Genomic DNA, 9,368 nt, shown 5'->3' on the forward strand with positions numbered 1-9,368 from the left:
CACTATCTTACCTTTCACTTCAGGCTCAATGCTGGTTTGGCTCCTCCTTAAATCAATTTGGTATCTTCAGCCTGAATTAACGATGTAATTTTTCACTTTGATATACAAATTCAAGCAATGTGGGGGGGAGGGGGGGACCAGTTCAGCCATTACCTGTAAAAATGGCCTGAATCTGAGGTGTACATATATAACTCTGACTGCAATTTACTGCTAAGTGCCTCCTATTTTTGACATTTGTTAGTAGCGGGTCTTTGCTGACTCACAGCATGAGTGCACACATCTGGATTTGACTTCTAGTGCATGTTTATTCTTTAGATGTAGAGCTATTCTGTCCCTAACCAGAAAACATTTGAAGGCCATGGCATTCAAAAGAGGCAATGAAACAGGAAGTACCAATAATATACCATTCCCCTGTCTCCTCACTTATTTCTGCATCTTGATGTCTTGTGACATAGTTGTGCCAGGACTCACAAAGTCAAAAAACATGGGATTCATTCAGAGTTCACAACTATTTTTCTGCATTCCATTTTAACTACCATGGGAACATCCTATGGAATCAAATAGGCCCAAGTGTTTAGATAATGCCTTTGAACCAAGAATGGCCAACTGTCATGGAAGCAACCAGCTAGCATTGCTAGTACAGTCAGCCCTCCATATCCACAGATTTTTTTTTTTATCCAGAGATTCAAGCATCCATGGATTGAAAATATTCCAAAAAATCTAAATTCCAAAAAACAAACCTTGATTATGCCATTTTATATACACCATTTTCCTATGCCATTGAATTTAGTGGGTTTTTGGTATCCATGGGGGGTCCTGGGACCAAAACCCAGTGGATACCAAGGTCCCACTATAACAATATAATTTGTGAATTATTTGAGGTTGCATGCATTGACGGGCAACTGAGACCCCTTACAACAATCACCTCTCCTTATGGAGATTAAAACTGCTAGATGGACTTTTTGCAGAAAAACATTTTGCACAAAATTTTCTGATAAGTGGATTGCATATTTAATAGGATATGAATTTTAGGGAAAGTATAAGAAGCAGTGGTTGTAAAGGAGAGGCTGGATTAGCATATAGGTTTGTTGCCACTGAAAAAAATTGGAAGTCATATTTTATGTTGTTTATGTTTGCTATGTAATTCTATGTATGTGTGGTATTTTTTCAACTTTTTTCTTATTTGTAGGTTAGTTGGGTAGTTTTGATGTATAATTGTATTTACTTTATTTTGTATAATGTTTAATAATAATAATAATAATAATAATTTGTTTTATTTATATACCGCTATTCCAAAGATCATAGCGGTGAACAGCAAGTAAGCTAATTAGCAAGTAAGCTAATTTGCCCCCAACAGTCTGGGTACTCATTTTAGCTCCCTCCTCGGAAGGATACAAGCCTGAGTTGAGCTTGGGCCCGTTTGCTGGTCTTGAACTCGCAACCTTGTGGTTTCGAGTGAATGGCTGCAGTACAGGTATTTAACCACTGCGCCACCAGGGCTCCTTTAAATAAAATCAATTTTAAAACTGCTAGAACTTGTTAATACAAGTCAAGACATTTATCCATGTTTAGGAGCTCTCATGGGAATGAGAAATTGTCATGATGAACATCTGAGTTTCTAATTTTACCACTACACCACTTGTTTTGTATGAAGAGAGGGGGTGCATTCCCTGCATGGGCTAAATAAATACAGTATTATACCAATGGGTTGATTAAATAAATAAATTATACCAATGGGTCAGTTCCAGTGATAACTAAACTTAGTCCAGACTCATTGAAATCAATGGACCAAATAAATCATAAGAAGTGTTATTCCCATTAAGTTCATTGGGCTATTCTGATTGTGACAAAGTCTGCATCCAACACAAGATATACAATGAATTAGTCTAGGATATTTCAGACATTATCAGGTTCTTCCTCTGGGGAATTATGAAAAGTAATGATCTGGAAATGGTCAGGTTTTTTCATAGTTATAGTATTCTTTTTGAGAAAAATTGACTGCTGGAAGCAAGTATTAAGAAAAAAACAAAGCACTTTTCCTTGACTAGATTGTCAGATTTCCCCTGAAAAAGAATTTGATCTCACGCAAGGTGTGTTGGAATGATTATGTTACATAATAAATTCATTCACATCTATTAGTTTTACCTCCCACTTAGTTTGTTGACAGCAGTGTAAAGATGTTAAAACATAGAGGTCAGTCCACATGGGAATACCCTATACCAATGAAGTACATTTTCTATGAAATGGAAGGTTTTGTTATTGCTGTTATTTTGCAAGCAGTTGAAACTGCTTTAAGCAAATTTTGGGAGCTGGTTGTGCCATAACCAATCAAACGGTCTGGATAATCCATGGGTCTGCTTGACTCATTGACTGTATCCAACCCTTTGCATATTTATTCACTGCTTAATCTGAATAAACATATGCATATGTTTATATCTTTGTATTTATGTATATGCATACTTTCTTTCAGAATGTTGCATTTATATCCTTGATTAGTTTGAGATGCTGCATCCCTCTTAACACCTTTATGTAATCAATAAGCCATCATTTTGGTCCACCTTTGACTTTGTTTAATTCTTCTTCATGTGCCTTTGCTCAGTCTATCCATTCCCCAGAGCTGGAGGTGGGAAGGAAATTCTGCAGCATTAGAGATGGGAAATGCCTGTGGGATCCCAACAATGTCCCGTTGTGTTGCTATAAAGGGAGCATTCAGATCCATGGGAGGGGAGTGGTGAGTTCATTAGATAAGATAGGTGCTTTCTGGAGGTCCCATTCTGCTTAACAGGAGCAAGAAGGGGGGACCTCAGAAGCATTGCATAGTTACAAGATTAAAATAATCCTAATTCCTATCAAATAGACTACGATCTGGCCACATGTGCTTTGGATGAATTTGGGCTTTGGGAGGGGGGAATGCCTTAATTTCTGCTGGAAAAGGATTTGTTGTTTTTACTTGGAGGATCGGCAAGTATCCATGAGAATGTGCATTATTAAACGTGTAGCTGTCCATCAGCTTCCTATGCTTTCAAATGGATTCACATGGCTGCACATTTTCAGCAGAGGGAGGGCAAATAGAAGCAAATTTGTACAGGAAACTAAAGAATATTGAGTAACAATTTGAATGTGTGAAAATCCACAGCAATTCTCATTTTGGTGGACCTTTGGGCAATCATTACCTACATGATGATCATTAACAAACAACAGTTAGTTGATAACAAAGTCATTCTTGTATGATGAGCTGATTAACTCCCTAAGTGGTTCCTCATAGGGCATGGCTTCCAGACCCTTCACCATTTTAGTCACTCTCCTTGGGACATGCTCCAGTTTCTCAATGTCCTTTTTGAATTGTGGTGCCCAGAACTGGACACAGTATTCCAGGTGGGGCCTGACCAGAACAGAATACAGTGGCACTATTATTTCCCTTGATCTAGACACTATACTTTTTATTGATGCAGCCTAAAATTGCATTGGTTTTGTTAGCTGCCATGTCACACTGTTGACTTATGTTCAACTTGTCGTCTACTTGGACTCCTAGATCCCTTTCACATGTAGTTTCATTTAGCCAGGTGTCCCCCATCCTATATCTGTGCATTTCATTTTTCCACCCTAAGTGCAGTACCCTACATTTCTCTGTGTTGAAATTCATTTTGTTAGCTTTGGCCCAGCTTTCTAATCTATTAAGGTCATTTTGAATGTTGATCCTGTCCTCTGGGGTATTAGCTACTCCTGCTAATTTGGTGTCATCTGCATAATTTGATAAGTATGCTTCCAATTCTGTCATCCAGGTCATTGATAAAGATGTTGAATAACACTGGCCCCAGGACAGAGCCGTATGGGACCCAACTGGTACTTCTCTTCAGGATGAAATGGAGCCATTGTTGAGCACCCTCTGGGTTTGGCTAGTCAACCAATTACAAATCCATGTAACAGATACTTTGTCTAGCTCACATTTTACTACCTTGCTTGCAAGAATGCTATGGGGAACCCTGTCAAAGGCCTTACTGAAATCAAGATATATTATATCCACAGCATTCCCCTCATCTACCAAACTGGTACTTTTATAAAAAAAAGAGATTAGATTTGTCTGGCATGACTTGTTTCTCTGAAACCCATGTTGACTTTTTGTGATTATGGAATTGCCTTCTAGATGTTCACAGACTCTCTGTTTAATGATCTGCTCTAGAATCTTTCCTGATATAGATGTCAGACTAACTGGACAATAATTATTGGGATCCTCTTTTTTCCCCTTTTTGAAGATGGGGACAACATTTGCCCTCCTCCAGTCTGCTGGGACTTCTGTTCTCCAGGATTTCTCAAAGCTTATTGATGGCAAGGAAGCTTTTATATGATGTATACACTGTATTTCTAACTTTATTGTTATTTCTTTTACATAAAGATGATTTTATTCTTTTAAAATTTAATGGTGTTTTAATGTGATGATTGTTGAATTGTGTTTTAACTTATCTCATTTTGAGCTTTTGTATACTGCCTCATGCTGGGAGAAAGGTGGCATATCAATAAAATGAGAGGGGTAAATGAATAAACTTGGCATGAGTCTTCTGGGATTCTATGCATGCATGTGTTAAAAGTCCTCTTCAGGATGTTATTACATCTGCAGCACCACAAACCTTACTGAAGACATATGAATGTGACAATTGGATATTAGGAAAGCAAGATATAAGGAAAGGGAGTCTAAGAATTTCCCATGCTAGAAAAGAAACTACAGTGGGCCCTTGTTATTTGCTGAGGTTTGGTTTCAGGATCCCCTATGGATAACAAAATCTGTGGATGCTCGAGTCCCATTAAATACAATGGCATAGTAAAATAGTGTCCCTTGTATAAAATGGAAAATCAGGTTTGCTATTTGGAATTCATAGTTGTTGTTTTTAATATTATCAAGCCATGGATGCTTGAATCCGTGGATTAAAAAATCTGTGGATAAGGAGGGCCAACTGTTTATCTCCTTGTTAGAATGTAGCCTTTCTGTGAGGCTCAAACTCTACAGGAGAAGTTGGCAAATTGCTTGGGAATGCCTGACTAAATATTATGACTGTATTGTGTTAAATTCGTGCCATCTTAGAACAAAATACACAGGTCTAGTTTTATTTGTGGAATGCTTTGGAATGCCCACATGTCACATGGACAATAAATGTCTGAACAGTTTCTTCTGCAAATCCCCCCCCCCTTTCAGTGCAAGCTCATTTTGCAGTGGTTCTGCTTGCATTTTAATTTTTAATGGTTTGGTCTACCCTTATAAACTATTGGCAATAAATTCACTGCTGGAATGGGCTGCTTCATGTTCTTAGAGACAGGTGATTTATGTAATGGATCTGGCGTTATTAGCAATAGCGATAAATGTCTTATATAATGGCAAATAAATGTTCACTATTAAAGTGTGACAATTAGCAAAACTAATACTTTTTCATTAATTTAAAATAACTGTATCCTAACTTTCAGGGAAAACTTTCAAAAGTGATCAATAGATTAATGGTTTACCAGAGTCTTGCAGTATTTTGTACAGGCTCACATTTTCATGGAACAACTAACAAATGCAGGATTTTGAAGAGTTACATTTTTGGCTAAAGTTTACAGAATCCATTAGCCAGAACTGAGGGGTTCTTTGTTTGTTTTAATGACGTTTCCAAGCTGTGAGCAAATGATGTGGGAAAAGGTGACTTGCCTACTTTGAGGAGGATCATTTCAAGGAAAGGAAGGAGACAAGCCAGTTGCTTCTCTTTTCTCCCCTGGATCATCCAGCTAAAGTGGCTCATAAAATGAGTCCCATAATTTAAGACAATCCAATTGCCTACAAACAACAGGCTAAATGTAATTAGTCCTAACTAACTCTGGATTTAGGCCACACTTCTGAGCTCTTAGGAGCAAGAGAAAAGAAGGTGTTAGCTCTATGTTTAAATAATCCCTTGATAAAGTATCACTGCATGGGTCCCAACTGGCTCATCTAGCAGAGGCAATGCAGAGCACTCAATGAAGGCGAGCTGCTATTTTAGATTTCCCACAATGAGTCTGACAGAACCTCATCCCAGGACATTATGACAATATAAAGAGGTGACTCCAAATCACTAAATTTATGAGGTCCAGGGAATGCATAAGAGAAGTGCTGGTGCCCTGGCAATTGTTCAAGGACGCTACGTGCTGATAATAAAGCCTACTAAGCTGAGAGATGACACCAACATTTAAGCATGGCCCTGGCTGTTGATATAGGATAAAGGAGTTTGGAGTCAGCATGTTTGCACTCCTGCCTTCCAGCAGGGGCATCACTTGGAGAGTGTAGGCCACACTAGGTGACACTCTAAAGAGGGGTCACACCACTGCTCCCCAAACATCAGCCTTTTGGCATAAACAGGATGTGGGTTTGTCCCTTTAAAATGCTGAAGAGATGGTATGAGTAGGGTGAGGCTCAGTGAGAGGAGAAAAGAGAGGCCCCAGGATTTTTTAAAATTAATTTTTAATTTTTTTAAAAAAATTGTATCCTTTTAAAATATTATTTTAAAACATCCCATCTTACCAAATTTTCATTTTAGCCACATGCAGTTATTCTGTACACATGTAAATTACGTTTTGGCTGTGTGTATGATATTATAATTTAAAGGTGTGGTTTTAATTTTACTGGTTGTTTATGTCGCAACTATTGCAGGAATTATGATTTATGAACAACATTAGTACAAAAACATTACTAAGGAGCCTATATCATGTGGTATGGGGGGAGGTCAGGGGGGTGACACCATGAATTAAAACACTGGGTGACTTCATCCCTAGGGATGCCACTGCCTTCCTGACTCTTTCCTCCTCCATTTACTCACTGATTCCCAACCTAGGCAACAGAAGATGAGCAAATGGAACAAAAACTGTCCTGAGGAGTCTTGACACCATGGAGAGTTATGAAAACTGCAACAGTCTGTGCTGCATAATAAAGCCTACTAAGCTAGGAATATTTCTTTCAGCCTGTCATTCCTCTCTCACAAAGTGACCTCCTCCTCCTCCTTCATGGATGTAATGCCTTCAACTATTCTTAATATTTGAAGAGCTTCTGCTTCTAATCTGCCTGCTTGTACAGTGATAAACAGCATTCCTGGTTTTTAAACTTGTGTCAGTTTCCAACTATGTCTCCACTTTTTATAGCTGTACTAGTACAAATGATATCAAGCTGCCCTGCTTGATGATAACAATGGAATACTTTTTGTAACTTAAAAAGGCAGCCGTGTATTGATAGGGAGGTTAAAATTAACTGTCACACTAGAAGTTGTCACTCAGCTTATCTCTGAATAAATGGAATAGAATGGAAATTGTGCAGGAGTTTGTTATTGAATAAGGTCATCTGTCTGGACTGACATTAAAGCTTAAGGTAGATTATCTGCATTGCCTTGCAGTAGTGTAACCAGTGTGGGTTTCTATCTACCTTAGGCATACAGGGGCCAAGAGTTGAGCCAGCCACGGTCTGAACCTGATGACCAAGAAGAATGGAAAGGAAACCAGCAATGCATTAGTCAATTAAATGTTTATGTCTATATCTTCTTGTACATTAAATATAAGATGATATATAGTATCCCATCTAGTTTTGACCTGAATATATAGGTTCCCTTTATAACTGAGGAAAGTTTATGGTACATAAAGCAATCAAGGCTTATAGTCTCCTGTACCTGCAAAGATGTAGCTCTCAATACCTCTTGCTGGGAAATATGAGTAGGTTTTCACCTACACTTGCCAGAATACTCTGGGCTGCCCTCAAATTTCCCCCTCATTTGCAGATTTCCCCCAATTACAGTGCCTGCGTTTCTTGCCTGGCATCACTGATGAGGTCAGAATGAGGTGCCCAGCCACACAATTAATGCTGGGCATCTTGTTCTAACCTTGTTGCAGCAGTGGCACTGGGCAACAAACAGGGACCACAAGTGAAAAAAGCAGCCATTGTTGTAACTGAATCCTCTCCTAAACCCTGCAGCAAATATGGGTTAAGAGGAAGAAGCTCTGAATTAGGTGCAAGCATTAGGAAGACAGTCTGGACCCAAGTTGGGGTTTTGGACCTGTGTTGTGTAAGCAAGATGCAGCAAGCCTGGGGAAAACTCAGTGTAAATCACCCATGTAGTCAAAGCCTAGGACATATCTCCTTCTGGTTGGCTCCACTTGGGAATATAGAGGGTAAAAATGGAAAGAATATTTGTAGTTATTTGGGGGAAAATAGTCAAAAACATGTTTCTCAAATGTCAGAAACCCAGGTGAGGATAATCCTGAGCTGATGCAAATCTTCACAGTTCACGACTTGTTCTGCATAAAAATTTTATATGATGATTATTATTTAAAAATATTGTGCAAAACAATTTTTTTATCAGGAACGCAGTGCAGAAAGTGCTGTTTTCTGTGTAAAACACAAATAAAAAACCCTCTTATGTTTGAATTTTGCACATAATAAATTCTGAACTGCAAAATGTCTCTGAAAATTGAACAGAATCCTGGATTAGGTAGGGCTTTAGTCTGGTATAGCATGGCTCTTCATTTGTTCTTATTCGGCTTGCCCATGAACTGCTGAATCTGACATCTGGTGGTTTTCACCCTTGGCTGCAACCTTGAACATAATTACTAGGGAGTAAATCCTATTGGACACAATGGACTTTACTTCTGTGTAAATCTATATAAGGGAATACTGTGGAAAATAGAGGTGATAGCTGTGCAGTACATCAGATGTTGCTGGACTGCAGCTCCCAGCATCCTTAGCTAGAATAGCCAAGTGCAGAATACTAGGAGATGCAGTTAAGCCACATCAGCCAAGCTGCTCAGTTATCACTGCTCACTTCAGTGTTGTAGGAGTTCTAGGGAAATTTCAGTAGGTACAGAGAGACAGGCTAAGAGGTTTAGAGGTTTCTAATTTCAGCTTCTCTCACTTTCGGTTAAAAATAAGCTATTGAACACTTACATTGGCCTCTGCCTTGCGGCTGTCAGTGTTGAGCACAATGCAATCAAACAATGCAATTTCTTTTTGTGGATCTATTATGTATTACTTCCAAGTTAGAACACACGTCTGTTCCCATTACAAGAATCATGACAAAAGCCTAATGGGGGACTAAAAAAAAAGTATTTCATTTAGTGGTGGCAGAAAGACTTCAGGACACAGTCCCACCAAAGCACATTGATGTTCCTTTGATTTTGTTGGAAGACATACAAGTACAACTAGTGAATGTTATTTTTTGTACTACATCTCCCAGAATCCCTCAGACAGGATGGCCTATGACCATGTTTGATGTGAGTTCTGGGGGCTGTTGTCCCAAAAGTAATGTTTCCAAGCTTATCTGTTGTTGAAGCCTATGCAAGTATGTACTAGTGAAAGCAAAACGAATGCTGAATTGCATGGTTTGGTA

The sequence above is a fragment of the Sceloporus undulatus genome, chromosome 5 (genome assembly GCF_019175285.1).
Source record: "Sceloporus undulatus isolate JIND9_A2432 ecotype Alabama chromosome 5, SceUnd_v1.1, whole genome shotgun sequence".
Lineage (NCBI taxonomy): Eukaryota > Metazoa > Chordata > Lepidosauria > Squamata > Phrynosomatidae > Sceloporus > Sceloporus undulatus.